This window comes from Andrena cerasifolii, chromosome 8 (assembly GCF_050908995.1).
Source record: "Andrena cerasifolii isolate SP2316 chromosome 8, iyAndCera1_principal, whole genome shotgun sequence".
NCBI lineage: Eukaryota > Metazoa > Arthropoda > Insecta > Hymenoptera > Andrenidae > Andrena > Andrena cerasifolii.
Genome location: NC_135125.1, coordinates 6150247 through 6171758, shown reverse-complemented (window position 1 = coordinate 6171758; position 21512 = coordinate 6150247). Strand labels below are relative to the sequence as shown.

Below are 21512 nucleotides of genomic sequence, written 5' to 3'. Positions count from 1 at the left end.
GAGAATAAAAGAGAAATCATTCGGCGTAGAAAATCATTTGCAAATCCAAGAGCAAATGTTACTAATTGCTCGATATCTCGAGTTCTATCGACCATAATTAATAATAAATTATACTGGGCGGTCAGTGTAAATGTTGTTAACATTATTTGTCATTGCAATAGCCACTGGAATGGATATTTTAGCAGAAAATCCATTTTTGCCAAAGAATTCGGTGGATTTCGCAATTGTAACTAACCGTCGACCTTGTTTTGATCGAGGGACATCATTCCTCGAAGTCTACATAAGGAGCTCACAGATCTTCATGTACTCAGTCGTCGTCGGTCCTCCGGACTTGAAGGACCTCCGCGAACCCTGGAGCTGCCGAGCCACCTGGACCTTCTCGACTTCCTGGACTTCCTGGACATCCTGGACTGGCTGGTGACCTGGTCCTTCCTCCACCCCCGGAGCTGCCGAGCCACCTGGACCTTCTGGACTTCCTGGACATCCTGGACTGGCTGGTGACCTGGTCCTTCCTCCACCCCCGGAGCTCCCGAGCCCGCTGGACCATTGGGACTTGCTGGACATGCTGGAGACCTGGTCAGGGTTTCAACCCTGGTCCTTCCTCCACCCCCGGAGCTCCCGAGCCCCCTGGACCATTGGGACTTGCTGGACATGCTGGACACCTGGTCAGGGTTTCAACCTTGGTTCTTCCTGCGGCCCCTCGCCCCCCTGGCCTGGGTTACCTTATTCGGTTGGTGCCGATGAAATTTTGGGGTTCGTTAAGCCATTTAAAATTTTATTATTCTGCCAAAGTCAAAACTGACTTCCCTCTCTATCTGATTGCTTTCTTCGATTGATTTTCATCATCTGTCCGATTTCATGCATTCCTTCCAGGATTTTTGAACGAATCGTTCTATTTCGTGTATTTCTTCGATGGGTTTGCATGATCTGTCCTATTTCATGCATTTCTTCGATGGGTTTTCATGATTTCTGTTACTCTTTCATGCATCTCTTCGGGGGGTCTACATTCCCTGCTCTCCTTCATGTATCTCAACGATGGTTTTGCATGATTTATTCTACTTCGTGCATTTCTTCGATGGTTTGGCATGATTTATTTCTTTTCATGGATCTCTTCGATGATTTTGCAAGACTTCTTCCCTGGCACGCATATCACTGATGTGTTTCCTTTCCCTGCTCTCTTTGATGTACGTATCTCTACGATGGGTTTACATGATTTATTCTATTTCATGGATTACTTCGATGGGTTTTCATGATTTATTCCTTTTCATGGATTTCTTCGATGGCTTTGTATGACTTTTGTCACTCTATCGAGCGTCTCGTCGATGTGTCGTCATTCCATCCTCTTCTTCGTGTATCTCTGCGATGGTTTTGCATGCTCGTGCGTGCTCTGCTATTAGTGGAAATTATCCCGATCGGCACCAATTCATTAAGTTTTTTCTCAGTTTCCTTCCAGGTTGACCACACCATTGCTAATATAACGTAGTTGATTGTTTCTGCATTTCCGGTTCAGCCCTTCGCGGGGAAGAAACTTAATAAGATGATACCTACTTCTTAGAAAAAAACTAGTGAAAAGAGTTAGTGAAAGAAGACATCTAAGGAAGCCTAGGTTAATTTATTATAGCATGAAGTATTTAAGGACCCATGTAAAATTGCGAAGTAGTCACTAAATCATCAACTTTGTTGCTCTTTTGTTGGCTCCTCATCTCCGATGAGGAGGTCGCCGCTGGTTCCGTTTTCGGGAGCAAGCGACTGAGCATGGAATCGGTATGGGTGGATCAGTTTCATCCCCTGGTGTTCTTGTCGAAAGGGAAAAGTTTCGGGCGTAGGGGGTGAACCTTTTGGTACACTGCCTGCGTAAGTCACCCGGTTCGATTACCCAATCTCCGTGTTAGACGGCTTGAGTCAGGTCAAGTATTTGCTCCTGGCGAGTCGCATCGGAGCAACAGGAATCGTCTGGGAGGCGCCGAGCGCTTTTCCCTTTCGACTCGGAGAGCAGGGTGGTAGGGACTGCGCCACCCTATACTCCTTTCATGCTCACCGGTAGTCTTTCCTTCTTTCCTGAATTTCTTTTAATCGCGTGATTGCTTGGCAGTTCCCTAGATTCTACATCTAAACCAAAGAGACCGATGGAACTTTGTTTCCATCCATCTCTTTGGTTTAGTTGGCTTAATGTACAGGGAGATCGATGGAACTTTGATTCCATCTATCTCCCTACGGGTCTCGAAACGCAGCAACCTCCTCGCGGTGAGACCTGGTAATCGGTGAGAACCGAGCTGATAGCTGCGATTGTCAAATATTCTAGTCGGATATAAGAATTTCTGTAACTTGCAATCCCCCCCGTAAACATGACTCATGTATGAAAGAAGCTAATTCCCTTTAATTCGCGAAAAAAGTTCTCGCGCAAAGATTGTGAAATCATCTTTGCTAATTCCAATTGTACCTTTAATTCACGAAAAACATTAAAAATATTCTCAGGCAAAGATTGCGAAATCAACTTTGCTAATTCCAATTGTATTCTCGTTCTCCGTTCGAACACTGATTCAAGACATTCCTTTATTGGCCACAAATCAATTCAGTGCTCAGATTTTCAGTTTCGGTTTTAAGGAAAGTGACGTCATACCTCGTAATCCTAAAAGTATCATTTTTATAACTATTAATTCAGAATAAATCTTATATCTTTTAGACAAATAGCTTGATACATTAAGTAACACGACATATAGGTTCGAAAAAAAATGATTCGCTTAATCATGTAAAAACACCGGGACTATGTCATAAAATAAGATAATAAGACTAAAATAGCTCCGACGACCTGTTAATTTCGCTATCTTTCGTGTATAGAGACATGGTCGCTCAGTGTCCCTATGGGTAGAGGGGAAGGGGGAATTAGCTTCGATAAAGATATGAGTTTTGGTGCACACAAGTGGCATATTACTCCACACGGCCATAAAAAGAAGGATTGAAAATCTCTGCACAAAGTACATAGTTTTAACGGATGCGTGAGAGGTTCTAAAATTCGTTTGTTAGTATACTTTATCATAATCTATTGCTTTCTTGTAGAACTGTTCACACAAATGTATAATCTGCATTCTAGTTACAGTGTGAACTTAGATGAAGACGATACTTTTCTATCGTGCCAGGATTTACTGAAACTAAAAGAAGGTAAAAGCCAAAATCCATTGTCGTCTTAGTGCAAATGTAACGCCATCCGTTCGTTATTTAAAAAACTATTGAGAAGTGGCATATTACCTATGGTGGCATATTACCCCGAGTGACCCTAAGTACTTATCGTTAGCTTTATAGACAAATCTAATTAGCCCAATCCGCTGTAAACGTATACGTTGTTAGCGTGGAGCTCGATATTGAAGAAAGGATCGCAGCGGTATTAACAAGCCCCGCAGAGATCCGTTTCATGAAAGCTCTTAGAGTTTGTACCGTTAATAATCGCATCGACGAGGATCAGCTGCCGCAGCGATTCGCGATCTTCCCTTTCGTCGGCGTTGACGGCGAGGAATCACCATTTATTAAAGTTCGTCGTACTTTTCTCCTAATTGGCGCACCGACCGTTCGTTAGTCATTTTGCTCGTCAGCCGCTCGTTATTAGCCAGCTTCCTTTTCGACTATGATTTATCGACACCGTCCTCGGCCCTCTGAAAAAGAAACAAACTTCGTTACGGTGGTTTTAGTTCAACCGCTTCGTAATTCAATCCCGCCCGGTCGATTGCGAGGCGATCGGGGCGCGTTCCCCGCGACTGTGCGAGTAATCTTTCCCCCGTGGGTAGAAAGCAGACAGGCTTAGAAGGGCGTAAATTGTGGTAACGTTAACCGATAGCTCTGGAGTCGCACGACACTCTCAGAAAATTCGGGGCTAAGAGCTCCAAGAGTCTGCGAGTGAAGTTACTTAAGTTGCAAAGCCCCCACTGTTTCAGAGAACGTTTCAAGATGCTAAAGTTACCGAGCCCCGTTCCTCATGCCTCGTCCCAGAACGTTAGACTCGCACGGTGCTCGAGCTCCACCCCCGATTTAACCTTCCCCCCCGCGCTAATCTCGCTTTTCATCGCTCCACATTTGTCCGTTTCGCACGCGGGGCAACATTAACATTAAAAAACACGGAGCGCGATGCCGAGCAATTACCCGATCGATACGTCAAGCTAACGCGTCGAGGGAAATCGCGGAACTCGCGGCGCGGTGTGGAAAACCGTGGCTTCCTTCCTGAGTCGATATCCCAGCGGCTGGAGGAACGCGATCGGAAAGTTAGGAAGTTTGTTTCTCGTGCCTCGAGACATTCTATTCGTTCTTTCTTCTTGTTCGAGCCAGTTTCGAGCGCGGCTCCGGCAGCAGGCGCGCACACACGAGCCGGATGTTTACGATGATTTGACGGGGAACGATTCGGTTTAGTGGCCTGGAAGTTACGAGTCTGATGTCGGAATGACGTTCTGGCCGCTGTCGGCGGCGAGTTTCGGTCAGCGGTATCGGCAAAATGTGTTCTTGCGGTTTCGCGGCAAGTGCGCGCCATTATGGCAGCAGCTTTCGCGAATTCGAGTGCCAGCCGGGGTGTTAATTCGATCGCTCGTTCCTCCAGATTCGACTGCGGAGCGGGGCTACCTATGTACCCACTAATTGCAAGTAGAATGTTCCATACTAGACAGACAGGCTATCCAGTGTCGCATTTGAGGAAAAAGACCCAGGTAGCAAACATTCTGAGGGGCCCATTTTTCGGGAAAAATGAAGAGGTATTTTACTAAAACCGTGATCAGTGTAGTAGTAAAGAAAAAATATATAGGGCCCTGAGGGGCCTTTCTAGATAGGAGCCCAACTGCTCATCGGCGGCGCGTTGAATCCACCACTGATACTGTCATGAAATCCATGAAGAAAGAGAAGAAACAGCTCCCCTTGCTTCAGACCACGTTATTAAAAGTGCATCCCCCATGTTCCCAAACAGTTGCCGCAATCTTGGACCATCTACTCTCGAAACTACCCTCTAAACAACTTTGGATAATCCCGGAGCGAGCTATCGCTCGAAGGCGCCCTCGGAACTGCTCGCATCGCAGCTTGCAATGGAGTTTCGCGATTCCCCATAAACCGATCGAAAAGCCCCGGCTGCAGTTGCAGCCGGCCCGATATCTCGCGGCTTCGATCCCAGAAGGATCAATCGCGTGTCGGCCATCTTGCTGCGGCCTGGAGCGCCCGTAAAGCCTGTTCTTGTCTACCGTTTGACCCCGGGACGAACTCGGAGATTGGCTTCGTTAAGGAAAGGCACGGCTGCTCGTCGATGTCCGCACACAAAAACCGCGGACATTCGTACACACGCACGTACACGGTGTACTTAATTAAAGCCCCCGCCGTCTGTGTGTGCCGCTCACGAGAGTCGGAGGCGCGCACACGCTTACTGACACACTCTCGCCCGGGCAGGGTGCATTAATCCGTGTCTCTCGTGCATGACAAAGCTCGTTGCATTGTCGACGCGGTAACTGGGGCGAAACGGGGCGCCTCTCAAGGGGATGGCGATCGAATGGTGATTTTATGACGATCACGGTCTGCTTATTCAATCGAATGGACTGTGGAAACACTTTTGTCGTCGGTGGACTTCGTTCGGATTATTCGAAGGTGTAGGGAAAATATCAATCGATGGAAACTTTGGGGATTCCGAATTTGAATTGGTCGCGAATTAAATCAGCGATCGGCAGAGCTGCGAGAATACCCTGCAGGGAATTCCTAATACAGTACGAATACGCGTTCTCGCTCGAACCAGAGCCGATGCGTCGCGGCGCCACGAATTTCGACGGAATTCCTGTCGCGCACAAAGGCTCGTGGCGCATCGAATATCTCGTGGAAGGAGCGCGTTGCTCTCGCCGGTCAATTATTATTGCGTCGCTTTGAAACGCGCGGGGCGATTCTGCATTATTAACCCCGTTCGCGTACGCCCCCCTCCTGCCCCGGCCGACATGTCCATAAAGCTCCGTGTTTTGCATTTTAATATAACGGGATAGACGGAAGATTGGAATCTATAAAGCCGTGGCCGGCTCGATGGCGTTAGCAAGACTCGCTCGTCATCCTGGCAAGTATCCAGCCGCCGATGGAAACTTTGGCGAGTCGCGGCTTGCTGTCTGCTAGCTCCGATCCTGAACGTACAGAGACACCCTTGGAAAATGGAATTCCGCAGATTTTTATTATCCATCGCATTCGAAACTTTCTCTCCGCCGTCAGTCTATCCAGCTAGAGCTCGAGGCTTGCCTCGTGGGTGATTATTCCCGGGAATCTTGACCTCGGGACGGGAGCTGGCGATCCCGGGGTACCTGAGCTGGCTCGCCGGTGCTGAGTCCGTGCAACAAGCTCGACCGGGAGCGTTTTGTAATCGCCACAGACCGACCCAGCCAGGCTTAATGGAGCCGAGAGGCTGTTGGGAACCGTGGTTAGTCGAAGGGAATTCCCTCTGTCTGCCTCGCCGAAGTGTGCAGTCATCAGCCGCGATTCGGCCGTTCTGACAATTGGGGTTGCCGCTGGAGTACGCTGGTCTTGGGACATTGATTAGTCAGCGCGGGGGCCAGGCTCTTGCGATGGTCACCTATTGTATCAGGTTTAAACTTCCTGACTCTTCCTTCGAGGCGTTGTCTTTGCAATGAAAACTCGCCAGGCATCGCTACGCGAGACTCGATAGAAACACACCCACAATGCCGCTCGTAGAGTCAACTTTGTTGGGACTTCCGCCCGACCAGTGCCTTAGAGGAAGTCTCTTGTCCCGAAGGGACAAAGCTGCCACTTCCGAAGCGTCTCGTAATTGGAAAGGCGAGGGATTTTTCCCCCGGTCACCGATACGTTTCCCGTACCTCCCGGACTATTGCTTCGGACCAGCGCTTCCCTTCGGCTGTCCGTCGACGGGTCGGACTCAATATCGTGGCCAGCGATAGAAATATTGCTGCGGCCACCGACGTTTCGCGAAGTCCCACGGAGCACCGCAGGGAAACGGAAAGCCGGTGATATTCGATGAAATCGAGGCGAGGGGATTCTTGCGCCCGCTCCTCTTGAAAATTCCAGCCCGATTCGAAGTTCGAGCGGTTCCAGCCTCGTTGTATCGAATTAGAGTGAAATTATGAATAGCCCGTTCGATCGTGGGATTACGTTTCATTAATTAAAGGCTGGCTTGCCAGGAGGATCGCAACCTCGGGCCGTTCGTTACCCCCGGGGAATCGTAATTTCGACTCGCTGCAGCAGCCACGAAGTTCGCCAGCCCCGGCCGTCTGGCCGATTAATATCACCGAAGTTTACGCCACGTGGCTGCGCGGCGAGCGCCTACATCGTTTCGCTTTTATCTTCTGGCCACTCGAACTTTTCTGGGCCGCGGAACCTGTCCTCGTCGTAAGAGAAATCGAAATCGTGAAAGTGGAGGATACTCGAAGGTCCTCCTCCGATCGCGCCGCAGGCTATCGGCGATGCACGCGAATTTCTTTGTAAGCAGTGGCTGCCTGAACGGACAGATACATGCGCGTATAGTAATCGACCGCGTCGCCCAGATAGGAAGAGGAGCAAGTGGGTTCAAGCACCGTGTTACATCGTTGATCTAGCACCCTCCGTTTCCCTCCCGGTTCCTCCTTTTTCGCCGTTCCGTGATTACGAACTTCGGTTGCACCCTCGCGAGCACTCCAGCCCGATGTTCTGCAGGAGAAGCTCCGCAATAAGTGGAGATCGAGCAACCTTTGCCCAAGCGCGAGGAGCTTGCAGCATCGAGCAAGAAACAGGGCCTCTGGAGATCGCCTTAATTCGTTAGCTTTTTTCACGGCGAGGGTACTCGACGCGCGTGCTTCTTCCTCCCTTGACATTTTTCATTTTCACGACGATCTTTTATCCAGCCATTGTGCGTTTTTTTAGTAGCGTCGCTTGTTCGAGGGCTTCTTACGCGTGTAATTCGTTTAGCTGCGAGTTCGCCCTTCTCTGGACGGATGCAGGCAGGATACTCTCTGCTCTTAGAGGGCAGAATATTCTCATCAGCGTCCCTCGCCACCTCGAGAGGGGTTTTTCGGATCGAGGTTTCTTTAGTTCCCGATGAAACTTTAATATCTACCTGCAATATCGCGGGGGATCGTCCTCGAACCGCCACGACTCGCGTATTCACCGGTCGAGGGGCGAATTAATATTCCAACGGTCTCCCGAATCTTCGGGAAGACCTACTTACCGGGTATAATACAGTTTCCTCCAACTTACCGGCAACTTTCCACTCGAGAGACACTTGGACTTAATAGCGACTCGGTACCTCGAAGTGCTGCCCGTCTCTGCTGGAATTCCCGTCGACCAAGTCTACACGATGACCTTTGTCTTGGCCGTTCGAAGGGGTTGCGTTCTAAGTCCGTGGACCGCGACGAGATTTTCCTGGCGCCGATCGTCGACAAGTGTTGGCCCCTCGAACTTGGAAATAAAATTCCTCCGCTGGGCTGGAAGGGATTCCCGCTAATGGAGCGTTAACGCGAACGATAAGCCGCTGCGTACACGGGAAATGACTGATCTGATCAGCTTTTAACGGCTGGCTGGCGCTCGTGTAATTTGCTGATTAATTTTTTGGGGATCGTTATGGGACGATCATTAGGGTTCAAGGGTTCTGCTATGTTTACGATACATTGGTTATATTCCCCCTGGAAATCTTCCCCTCGGAACCCTCTTTGCCCCCAAAGCCACAGCCGAGACGCAGGTACACCCCTCTATGTAATAATTGGCAAAACGGACTCGTACAGCTCGTTGGACGAACGAAATCGCTGGCAGACACGTCGTTGGACACCTCGCATCGTCTTTTATCGATGTCGTTACGCGATCTCCTTTATCGTCGACAGTTTCTTGGCCGTGGCCGGCGGACGAAAGCACCGTCCGACGATCATAGCTCTCTTCTTCTGTTAAGGGAAAGATCCGAGGCCGAGACGCGGGAGAAATCTTCGATTTCCGGCGCGGTCGTTGCGGTAAATCTCTTTCTCGTGAATTTATGTTCCGGAAACGGGCGAAGTTGCGGACAAAAACCAGCCGGATACAGAGTCGAAGATTAATGCTGTTCTATCAGATTTATTTTCGTCTTGTTTGATCCAATTTATTGGAGAAACAAGAAGGAGGCGAAGATCGTTTCGGGAAAAGCGGGAAGTCGGTATATTATTAGAGACGAGATGCCGGGGATGTTCGAAAGAAGCAGATCTGATTTTCCATCTCCTAAGGATCCTCCGCGTGCCCCTGTGCGCTCTGCCCGCCAGGGATTCCTTGGAATTCCTTTAAGGACACCGCCTTTTGACGTGGCTGTTCAGCTCTACCCCCCGAGGCTCTCGCAAATTTTTCTCCCGAGTGAATTTAGAATAGCAGAAGCATGGGCGAGGTAGGAGCCAATCGTTGGGAGTAGAAGCAGCGAGAGGTGTGCGATGGTGTACAGCGCGGTTCGTACGGCCCTGGCCAGTCTATACGCATCGCGTGCACCGCGCATAATGCAGCTCGACGATGTCTGAGAGCACAGAGCATGCCTCTATTCCCTCTCGACAGAAATGGCTTTGTGCACTCCCTTAACCACCCCCGACCCCCGTCTTCCGTTTCGCCAGCTCGACCCTTTGCCGACCATCGTCTCAGCTGAAACTCGCGCTGAAACAGTCGCGGATTCGCCTGTTAATTCGCTTGTGCTTGGCATCGGATAGAGCGCGTTCAATAGAGGCCTCGGGAGTGGCCTGGCTGATTCTTGCTTGTAAAAGTGTTCTTTTTTTAATTTGGATATTATTTTCCGTTCGAACATTTCGGTGAATCTTCTTTTGAACCGTCCTGTACGACTCGCGATTAAGTCCAAGCGGAAGCGATACTACAGTTCCATTTCGACGTCCCGGCACTTTAATTGTCCCCCACGGGCGAATTAATTCAAAAAAGAGGAAACGACAAAGTACTGTTTATATGTGTGTCGCTGTGCATCTTGAATGGCTACGTGGCTGGCCGTCGAGTGGCGTTACCCTCCGCAAAAACGAGATGCTAATGGGGGAAACTTTCGGTTCCGACGAGTTCATGGCGAGTTCGCGCGTTACCGAGCGGCATTCCGGAAATTCGTGATTATTTTTTGTTGCGCCCAAGCCAGGGCTGTAAATGCACGGATCCGTGCACACGGATCCACAGCGCAGATCTCCTCTTTTCGGCAGCAGCCTGAACGAGTAATTGAAATTAACAGTTTTTTGAATGTTTGATTCTCCGACCTCGGGAATCGTACTTCAGTTTTCAGTCGATATAAGGCTCAGCTTTTCATTTGATTTTGCTATCAGCGACGTTCACTGAGAACGCGTCGCCTGTGATCGATAGAATCATATCAACGTCTAAGTAGTCCATTACAGGCGCCACAATTTGCGTCAGCCGCTCGTTGAAAGACTCCGCGTTACTCTCGACGGTCCTGCTGACCTAATTAATGGCGCAGAGTGATAGGATTCGTCAGTGGGGCTGACGAAATTCGCAGACTGTCAAGTCGGAACGCGTGCACCCCAATTTGCCGCGTTTGCATGGCAAACTTTCGCAGTAGAATCTGCCCGAAATATCGTACGTGGTCAGACGGGGAAGCCAATATTTTGAAACATCCAATTCTCCTCTGTCCGCTGTCCGGTCTCTTTCGTCAGTTTTCACTTCATTTCACCAGCTTCCCAGAGACACGTTCCCCCGAGCCGACACGTGGAATCGTATTATCAATTCTTCATAATTTTCTTCCTCTGCTCTTCCGCCAATAGAACGCGCAGCAACAGCTAATTGAATCAAGCGTGGTAAATTCGGACGTGGCGAATTCGCTGGAGCAGGTCTTCGACCAAAGCACGGCGATATCAAAGCACGTTCTCCCGGGTTTCAGAATCAATTCGACGATCGATTGACTCGCGTCGCGCGCATAATCGCGCCTAAAGGCCTCGCGATGCGTGTGCAACGCCTTGTTTCCTGCATGTAATTGGAAATGAATATTTGATCGTCGAAATGACGCAGCTGGTCGCCGGGAATCTGTTCTGGATTCACGGGCTCCAGCAAATATTGTAATTCCGCGGGATGGAATTACCAACTTTTATCCTGGCGCCGGTAATGTTGAGGAAGCTTCCAGAACGGATGGAAGTAGTTACGATATTAGGAAGCAAAGTTTCCAGCGATGGATAGGTAGCTGTGTACGTGGCAGATGGTTTTCCCGGGGAAAGTCGAAGGATTCATCATCGGGGCTCTTAGGGAAGCCATCGAAGTAAGATCGATCCTGCCTTCGATTCCCAGAGCGGCCTTCATTTTCCTCGCATCAGCACATCGTGAGATCCCGAGGAAACGACCGGTTGAAAGGAAACCGGGCTCGACACAGGGCTGCGGGGTGCAGGATTGGCTGGAGGTAATGGCATTTCCTCTTTTCGGCGCGCGATGCTTTTTCTTGGATTCGATTTAGCCAGCAGCATTGTTCGGCCCAGTCCGATCGAGTCCTCAAGAACAAAAGGCGATCGCGCGCTTCTCTGTCCGCTCTGGCGCGAAAAACCGACAACACCGGGGACAGGCGCCCAACAATGGAGCGGCTGTTCTGTGCAAAGAAGGCGCTAAAAAATTCCATAAATTCCTGAATAAGAGTTGCTGCTTCGGAAGCAAGCTCTCTCTCTGCGAAGGGAACGGCAAAAAACTGAGTAAACTTGTACAGGAAAATTCCACTGCGACCGAGCATCGCTCAAAGGGTCCCCCGGACTTGGACCATCGAAGAAGAAAGTCTCGCATCGATGAAGCAAACATTCAAATTGATCAAAAGACGTTCCTCGGCAGATTTGGCGCGAAAACTTTGGACGTAGAGCGGGGTGGAAAATCGCGGCTCGAGTAATCAGCTGCAGGCAAGGGAGGGCCACGGGTTGCCAGCGTGCAGCTCGATCCCAACTTAAACATAATCACTGCTCGGATTTTCCGTGAGGCATCCGTCGCCGCTTTGATCTCTGCCCGACTCCTTTCGCGAGTCGCTCGCGTTCCTCCCACCGACGGGGGACGATTCGCCGCAGGTGGTGGAAGGAAAAATCTGGTTCTCGGTTGCCAAAGACATCCCGGAGGGTCCATTAACCTTCCGCGGGGGCCAAGCGGGACGAGGGAAAAATAAACAGACGCAGCGAGAGAGTTTCCTCGGGAAAAAGGGGGCACGGGCCGCGACGGGGTTGGCGCGGCAGAGCGAGGGGTTGAGAGCTTGTAGGGAAGAGGAAGGGAAAGGGAAGAGAGACAGAGGCAGACCAGGGTGGTGATGGCGTGTCTGGATATCGATCCTGGCTTCCGGGATGTTACCGTCGTGCCCCAGCTTTCTACCCCCTTTGCGTGTATGGCCCACTCTGAGGCGGCTGTGTCGGAGGCTCCGACTCGTGTGTAAATATACGGGCGGAAGGGGAGGACAGAGGGTGCACAGGTGAACGAAAGAGGAGCACGCGATGCAGGTGTGAGTGTGTCCGTGTGGGTTCGTGCTCATATCTCGCGAATATAGTGTACTCTTGAGTAGGGGAGAGCTGCTATAAAAGGGACAGGTCTTAAATGGGACAAATCGAATTGCCAAAATTCTAAACGCATATTTTCCTGTTTACGACAACACTAGTGCCCAGGCGTTTCACGTAAACTTCACTGCAGCCTCACTTCCAAAAGAGTCGTAATCCGCGGTTGATGTTTTTCGGCAGTAAAAGTAAAATTTTCGTTGATTTTCTCTGTTGTTTTCTGAGATCAAGATATGCAGAGTGTTAAAGTGTTATATCGTTAAAATAGCCTGCATTCAACTGAAACGAAAATACTTAATAGGTACGCTTAATTGATTGTTCTGAGGTTATTTTATATTAAACTCCCTTATAGTCTTAAAAGGGACAGCATAACAAGTCTGAAATGGGACGACCGTTTCATGGCTGTCCCTCTCATACGCATGTACTGCTGGACACTATGTGTATTTTACTTTCCTGTAAAGTTATTAGGGAATATCTGGGAAGAAATTACTAGGGAAGTCTTATTTCAAATTTAAGAATTAGTGAAGTGACTATTCGAAGCGACAAAATATTGATGACTTACAGTAAAAAGAGTTAATTTTTTCATAGATTCCATTGTTTTGTATCATTAAAATTTACAATTATAATTGTAATACTTAATAAGTTTCTTTTTATTAACGTACCCCTTTCACGACTTATACTGTCCCATTTAAAACCACCTAGTCGTAAAAGGGACATCTCCCACTTATTTGAAAATCCACGATTTTCTTATTTTCTATTACAATTGACGAGATTGTAATATACTTTTATCGAAGGGTAGTAAACACGCTTTCTACTGATGTAACTGTTTTTTAAATACCTGTAATGATATTGTCAGAAATGGACGCCAAATAAAAGTGCGCCTTTTATAGCACCTCTCCCCTATGCATCTGTTGGCCGGAAGCCACGGTGCATATGCGTTCGCCGGGAAGAAGCCGTTGCATTTTGCGACTCCAAGGGGAGCTTCATGATGGTTTTCTGTTACGAAGTTTACTTCGAAATTTGCAGGAATCTCGATATTTCATCGCGCACGCCGGTTCGTTTACTCTGCTGTCTGTTGGATCAGCAGGCGAGCAGAGACGTTCCTTTTCCACTGCGAAGCGGAATCAGTGGCAAACAGGCGGCTCGAGGGCGGTCATTCGTTAAGAAACCCTCGAGACGACCGAACAAATCGGGCTAATGCAGTCAATTGCCGTGTTAATGCCACGCGCATTCGACAATTTGTCGGACGCGGCTTAAGCACGAAAAACGAGCGTCCTCGAGCAGCGTGTTATCGTTAATCCGAGGGGGGAAACAGGAGGCAGAACAACGCGATTAACAACGAAAGAATTTATCGGTGTGCAAAGGTGCAGCGCCATCGGCACTCCTGCCGATTATTCTTCTCCGTCGCCACCGTGCGCGATAGCGATCCAGGATCTAGATCGCGAATATTCCGCGAAAAAAAATCGCGGACAGACTGATTCGTTAAATCTAATCAATGCTTGTGGGAGTCGTCGCAGATGTTTTCCAGGGGGACAGTGCATGATACGGTTTATCCCGCATTCCCCGTTGCTCGCGTTTCGCGCGCGCATGCACATTGTTTCCGTAGAATGCGTTGGCGAGCATGCAATCAGCGCGCATTCGCGAGGACACACGCGTTCCAGCGTTATAAGCGCGTGTTTTCTTGCATTCATGCTCGCGCCGAACAACCCCGGCCAAATCCACCCTGTTACCTGGTCCTCCCCGTGTCCAGCGTGGGGAGCAGAAATTTTATCTACAAGCCGCCGGATCTCTTCTTCCCTGTTTCTTTTTGCGCGCGACGAAAGTTAGCTGGAGTCGGGCTTCCTCAAGGTTTAATTACGCGTGCTACGCGGCGCCTCAGTTAGCGTTTAATCCCTGGGATTTTCTTCCTCCAGACACAGGTGAAACTGAATTTTCACCCTTTGCCGCGGTTAATTACTAGCCGACCTTTGATGTTGCGAAACAGTCGCATGCCTCAAGCATGCTCCATTTTCAAGAGAGGACGAGACGCGTCTTCCGCGGTTTCCGCTGCGATCGATACTCGATGCTTGAATGGGGCGAGGGTGACAGAGCTTTCCAGAAAACGCGATGGGATCGTGAAGACTTTGGGACCTTTGGTCAGGCTTTGGCGAATCGATGGGAAGAGTTTCGTCACGGTGGGGTGTTGAAAAGTTGAGTGAATTTTAGGGAACATACTTCCTGGCAGTTTTATTTTTTAGTTTGGTTTTTATTTCTTTCTCTATCTTTTGTATTGCGATAGTAACTTCAGCTGGGCCTCGCCTTTTCACTATCCTATAAATTGAAGGAATGAAAATAAATAAAATACGACATCTAGATCGTTGCACTTGGGAAAATGTCATATAGCAGGGAGATAGGGAGTTTTGTTATCTCTGTCAACTTTATATGCATAAGAGCGAAGACTCCGCTGAATATACATGAAATGTCACTCTTGCGGTCAATATGAAAATCCTTCTAAAACAAAAGTGCTGTTTTGGAAAAGTACTGGCGCGACGAGGATAGCCCGTTAACAAAACGATCTCGTCGATTCGACGGAGCCCGTTGGATAAGAAAATCTTGAAACTTCGCGAGGACGGCGCCCCGTAAAATCAGCAGCTGCGCGGTAGACGACGTAGCGGAAAAGTCCGGAGAAGAAATCACTCGGCGGAGACGATAACCTCGGTTTTCATCGGCTTGGCCGACCGCCAAAGAAACTCGCTTTAATATCGCGTGATACCGGCCGCCTGTGCACGTGTATGCAAAGGAATTCGGAAGAAGAATAAGGGAACAGGTCAAGTTTTCGTTGCGACAGCGAGCTGAAACATCGCTCCACATCCTCTTCGATGAGTGATACACCTGGGCGCCCAGATTCGCATACAGAGGGTACTTGATCACTTAACCCCCAGAATTCTATAAAAAAAAGGGGAGAATTACACTCGCATAATTGCAATCGCTGGCGTAAATTTCGTGCCAATGGGATCCGAGCGCAATAAATTTCAACGGCAACGTCTATCCTGCAATTTAAATATTCCCATTTAAATTTGTGCCAGCCGAACTCGGGGAGGGATTTCGCTCCCCGGTCATTAAAAGTTAAATCACAGGGGGAGAGAATTTCGAGGCTTTGTACACCGTATTTAGCGTGTCATTCGAAATGCATATCGTTTAATCTCCGAAGCGCAGGTTCGCTTAGATTTGCCGCAGGAAAAATAATCGGCGAAATGAGAATATTCCTGTCGACGTGGCGTTCAATAATTCGCGATCGCTATCGTCGAATGCAACATGAAACACTCTAGAAAGGAAGGGGCGCGCGGAGGGGCCGCGAGTGACAGAGAGCGTTTCATTTCCCGAAATAAATCCCACGGTGCGCGGAATAAACGATAAGCCCGACGAATATTCCTATGAATATTTCATCGCGACGCATTATTGTTCCCGGCGAATCGGGAATTAACGATTTAGCGAGCAGCGAGGCACCCTCGGCGCGGCGGCGTTTATTCAGCAATTACGCGTCCGTTTAACCAGCTCGTTCCATCGGTTCGCGACCGATTCGTCCCGATCCCGCGAACGTTCCCCGTTCGTTCGTCCGTCGGAATCGCGAGGCTGAAGTTCCACGGTGTTGCCGGTGAATTTCCTAATTGCCAGCGGCGTTTAGGTGCGGCGCAATTATTCGATCGTGGGTGGTACCGCTGGGTCCCAATAATCAATCGACGACTCTGCTCCTGACGTTGTTCCCAACAGCAGGCCAACAGGATTGGGTGGCATACGTTAGGGGGATAACAAGGGAATTAATTTCAAGCAGTTTCGATCGATCGTACGGCTGCGGTACCTCCTTGAACGCGCCCGATCGAGCGTCGCGTCCGTAGCACAATTCTACTTCACTGCTGCAATAACGAAACTCTGCAGGCATCCGAGGAATCGTGGATGAGAGCGAGCAATTCGTTTCCCCGAAATGCGCGATAAACGGGGGAGGAATGTTGAAAGAATATCCGAGCTAGGGCAGCGAAACTGTTTAAGCAGGTGGTAGTGCTGGCAGAGTTTCATGGGAAAGCAGGGGAGGAAAAGTGGAAATTGGGGGCTGCTGGTGGTTCATCGCTCGTATCAGCTAGCGCGAAGGAGGAAAAGCCTTTTATCGCGAGGCACGCGTTCCGCGAATAAGCTTTAATCGGCTGCTGGCGGCGGCGGACATATCGAGGCGTGTCGGAGTTACGACGCCAATAAAAACGGCCATTACGTATCCGCCGTCAGCGGGCCGGGATTAATGGCAGGCTCGGCGACCGTTGTCCACGGACAAAAGGAGCGCGTGTTCGTGCCATAAACATCGCTCAGAAGCCTATTACGAGGAACGGAGTCGGCGAAGAGGAGCGACAAGGTCTTAATTTCGCGTGGCCGCGCGCCACCGAATTCGGCGACGCATCAACGAGGACGGATTCGAAGCCGCCTCTAACGAAATTAAAGGTGTCCAGCTCCCTCCTCCAGTCTCCTATTTCATACGTCAAAGAGGCGCGCGCTTATAGCTCCTGATCGTTTTACGACCCGCGAAGCTCTTATACCGAGTTTCCTGTTCGTGATCACAGGCCTGGCGAGGCGCGTGCCGAGCGAGCTGACTGGGGCATTAGGGATTCCCGGAGGGTAGCGGAGGAACTTTTCTACCGTCGAGACGTTTTCACGTGACGGTCGCGTGGACAGGAGGAGCCCGAAACACGAAAAGAACTCGCGGGGAAGTCGAAGGTCTTGGCGACCGGCCAGGCGAAGTTTCTCTTCCCCAGTTTATTCGAGGTCCCTCGATTAATCGATTCCGCTGGGCGGAGAGGGGGAGGTTCCTCGGTCAGGCCTCGAAGGAGGAAAATTGAAAAGCGCTCGGAGGAAGTGCACCGAGATTAGAGGCTGAGATAATGGGCTATTAGCGATCGGACTGGGGGTTGCTGCAAGCTGAAGCCTAGCGCAGGGTGGAAGAGAGCCGCCGGTAATCTTATTACACCGGTGTTATCGCGATAAAACGGAGTCGAAAGTTGCAGTCCGCGAAGAACGGGGCGACCTCGGCGTCTGTCATCTCGCGGGAGAATAGCGCGGCGTAATGGATGATCCTCGGAGGATGCGAGGAAATGATGGATTAATCGAATTCGCGGCCGCTGGTTCGTTCCTCGCGGCTCGTCGCTGATTTTTCACCGCGGGGGAAAGAATATATTTCACTGCATCGGGAATTGTTCGGCGAGTTGGCTGAATTATAGAGACAAGCTTCCTCGTAACGCGGACCATTCATCAATTTAATTGTACCTCCCGCCGAGACGCACGGGCTTCTAAGAACCGGATTAATCGAGCCACAGTCGCGGGAAAAGTTCGCCGAAGAATGCATTCGCAAAGCGCAGTTTTACACTGCCTATCTACGGCTCGATTAATCGCGGATTTTGGGATGGTGAAATGTTCGTCGGTATCTGTCGGTCGAATTTATTAGGGAGGACAGTTCCGTTCGAATTAAATAAGACAGAGGAACCCTGGTAGGCTTCGCAGATGCAGCTTGACATTGAATTACAAAGTCGACAGGCAATAATCCTTAGATCATCGTGATCCGAGTAGAACGGTTCTGTAACTCGCTGAAAAACAGGGCGGACAGATTGAAGAGGAGTGTCGCGGCGCGGACACGTTTGCTTCCGACTAAACATAGTGTCAAATTGCAATCAAATCCGACTCGTTTGTCATATGATGGACATAGTGACGGCAATTTAACGGCCAGATTGGCGAGCACGAACATTTCAGGCGTCCGCATCGCTCGATCCCGGGATTTCATCGAAACAGTCCAATGAATCTGTACCGTGTGTCTCGTAAATTGGAATGCAGCTAATACGTGATATATTCGAGAGGAGGGTGGTTGAAAAGCGACGCAGCCATGGCTAATCGACTTCTCGGAGAATCCCAAAGTCCGAGGAATCGATTTCAGTCGCAGTGTTCTAATACAATACTTGTAAAGTAGTACAGATGAGTACAATTTCGTACTATCGCTCGAAGGAGTGAAAAACCTGCGAGTTTCTCCTTTACTGCACGGGTTACTTTCACGAAATTCAGTATGGCAATCGTTGCGACCCCCGCAATAAAATTCCAACCTCCCCCACCCGAGCCACGACTCGAAACAACGGCCCGAGTCTCTCGTCCTGGATTCTCCTCGAAACGGTTGGCGCCTCTGTATTTTTTTCTGGCCGATGGCACGGGACTGTTGCTTGAGGAAGTCCGCGGGGTTAATTTCACGGCGTGGCGAGCCGCGTGACACGGCGAAACGACGCGTGACCCAGTTAACTTGCTCGTTTCCCGGTGCATCGACCTGGGAAAGCACGCGTTTATTAAGGGTGGCGAAAGGACGACAAGGGACCGCGCTAGGAACGCCATCGTCGGAGGGTAAACGTCCCTTAATTAAGTTGTCTAGGCTCCTCGGGCCAGACCTATCTCCGACGAAGTTCTTTATCGGACGGGGGGGGGGGGAGGGAGGACTGGCTGCTGATGCGAAATCGATGCCATCATACGCTGGGAAAACGTCCCCCAGCATCGAGTCGAGGCGGGGCTCAATAAAAATTCCTCGAGAGCCTCGGCTGGCAGGAAATGTCGCGGAGACGGTGCCTCCTCGATCGGTGAGGCGAGCGTAGACTTTGGAACCGTAGGAGAAATGGATCAGTCCAGGGAACGAAGGTATTTCGCGGATCTCTGGCCAGGGAGAACGTCTTTTTGAATTCCAGATATAATGGGGTTGCGTCTATTGTGAATCGCGTTGTAATATGGATCGATGTTGCTCGGCCCCTTTTTTTTGCTCGTGGTGTTGGTATTAGCAGCGTCCGCGTTTCTTCTGCAAAGGAATTGCTCTTCGAAAAGTGTCACGCGGAATACGTGTGCACGTAAGGATCAGCTTTCTTTCGCGTCAGGAAAACAGTGTCTTCTTCTCCAATTAGGAGACGATTCTTCCATCGAGGGGCTCCTAGGTGAACTGGAGAACGCGACCTGGATCTGGCTGGCCGACAGCCGGGTATAATTAAACAAACGGAGGAATGGAAATTATGCGGGCAGGGATCTGACTCGGCGGCGGACAGGCCGAGATGAGAATTCCGCGATGGGAAGTAATTCGCGACGACTAGGAGGACCTTTCGATAAAAATTCCTAGAGAGCCGGCTGCGTCGAAGGCGATTCCATCGCCGACACCCTGGAATGCACCGCGATCGATTCGAGTAGCAGCGGGAATCGTTCGCGCGACGAGCAGAAATAATTAAAAACGTCCGCCCACGATTCGTGGGCGTACCAGTTTGTCCTCTGAATCTCGTGTCTCCTGGCGCCTCTAGGCTGGTTCGAATTTCTATTTTCGAAGTCCTCCGGCATCCACCGATGCTGTCCGCAGACGATTTCTGTGTACGTATCCAGCCCATTCGTCAGGGTGTTGGGCACTTTCAAGGCTGATTGCCTCGAAACTGTTACAGCCGAAAGGAACGGGGGCGATTTGTACAGATTTTCGTTCACGGCCAGTATCTTTCAGCGTCCGAGGAATCCAGCTCGTTCCTTTCGCTTCTATTATCGCGGAAATAAACCGAGGGCTGGCTTTCCCCCCGGCGAAAAATCGTCGCGATAAATTCCCGCGACTCGTTTCGCCGACGTTATTTACGATGTCGGTCTCGCCTGCAAATATATCGGCCGCTGGTGTTTATAGTTGGCCATTTTTCCACCCCCTCCGCCTCCGGCGACGCGGCCGACACTTTTAAGCCTAACAGGTGGCAGATTATTGGACGAGCTTCGCTCTCGAGAAATATGTACGTCCACCGATCCGCCGTTCCTTTCAGCTGTCTCTGACGTGAGTTCTCTATAAATTACAAACTAAGATTCTACTCGCCCGTGAAGTCTTAGTTACGCGGCAGACCTGGTCGCTCTATTTTTTCATTCCCAAGCTCTTCTCGCCACCCAACCACCCTATTCTCGCGTCGATGTCGGAGAATCTTTTTCACGCGTTATTGTCTCTCCCCTTTCCATTATTCCACCCTCGATTACCATATTTTTTACGACACAGTCGATACACAAGCGAGCGAGCTCGCGCGGCCAGGTTCCGCGCGGAAATGGAAACGCGTGCACCGCGCAGCTGTTTCGAATTCCAGATACAAACTAGGTGAATTTCATAGAGACCACCCTCCACCCCCGCATTGTCCTCTTTCCATCCTTCGAAAATATCAATTCGTTCGGCCGCGCTTCGATTCGGTTAGGCGTCCCTCTCTCGCGTGGTCGAGCATATTTTTCCGACGGTTCGCTACCTCCTTTCGGCTGATCGGATTTTCGGATCGGCAACTGGAACGGGGGTCTTTCTCCTGCTAGCCAGGCGCTCTGATACAGCCTTTCCCGTGGCCCAGGGCAGAGGCGGAATTAGAAGGAAAACTTCAAGACTCTAATCAGTGCTCGCTTCATCTGCGGTCCAGAAAGTCGAAGGATCTGCGAAGCATTTCCACGAAAGCTGTCCACGAGGATTTCGAATTCGAGGAAGCTGTCGAGGGACGTCCACGACACCGCTCGTAACCAGTTGAAACATCGAGTACATAGGTGTTCCTGGTTCGCCTCTGTAAAATCGTATCTCCCGAACGAAGGATCGAGAGGGGTATCGAAGAACGCCGGAACCTGGAATACATTACGGCATCGCGTTAATGCCCAGGCTGCACGCGACGCTGTTCCGGCGTATAACACACTCGATTTAACTGCGTTTAGTTTTAAAGCCGTGCTCGGACCATTTCCCCCCGCGGCGATACATCGAGTTCCACTTCCCGTTTCCACCTGGCGGAACATTAACACCCGGAGTCCACTAATGTGCGTTCTCTGTCATGGAAACCGGCTTAACCGACTTCCGACGATCAGTTCACCTCGCGTGCACCTCCGCCTCGCATCCTATCCCCCCAGGTACACGGATTTTCCGCTGCCCTCGTATCTTTTCCTTCCTCGATCGAGGCACTCCTCCGTGCAACCGGCAAATCTCATAATTACTCCCGCTGCAGCAATGAATCCTCCGAGCCCTTCGTTATGGATTCTGGATTTCCCTCCTCTCAA

The 21512-nt window shown here is 50.2% G+C and overlaps 1 protein-coding gene across 2 annotated transcripts in view; it reads left to right on the top strand.

The window, feature by feature from the left end:
• Nucleotides 1-21512, top strand: part of LOC143372090 (RNA binding protein fox-1 homolog 2) — a 228523-nt gene that overhangs the window by 21542 nt on the left and 185469 nt on the right. The gene's annotated exons all lie outside the window — the stretch shown is intronic.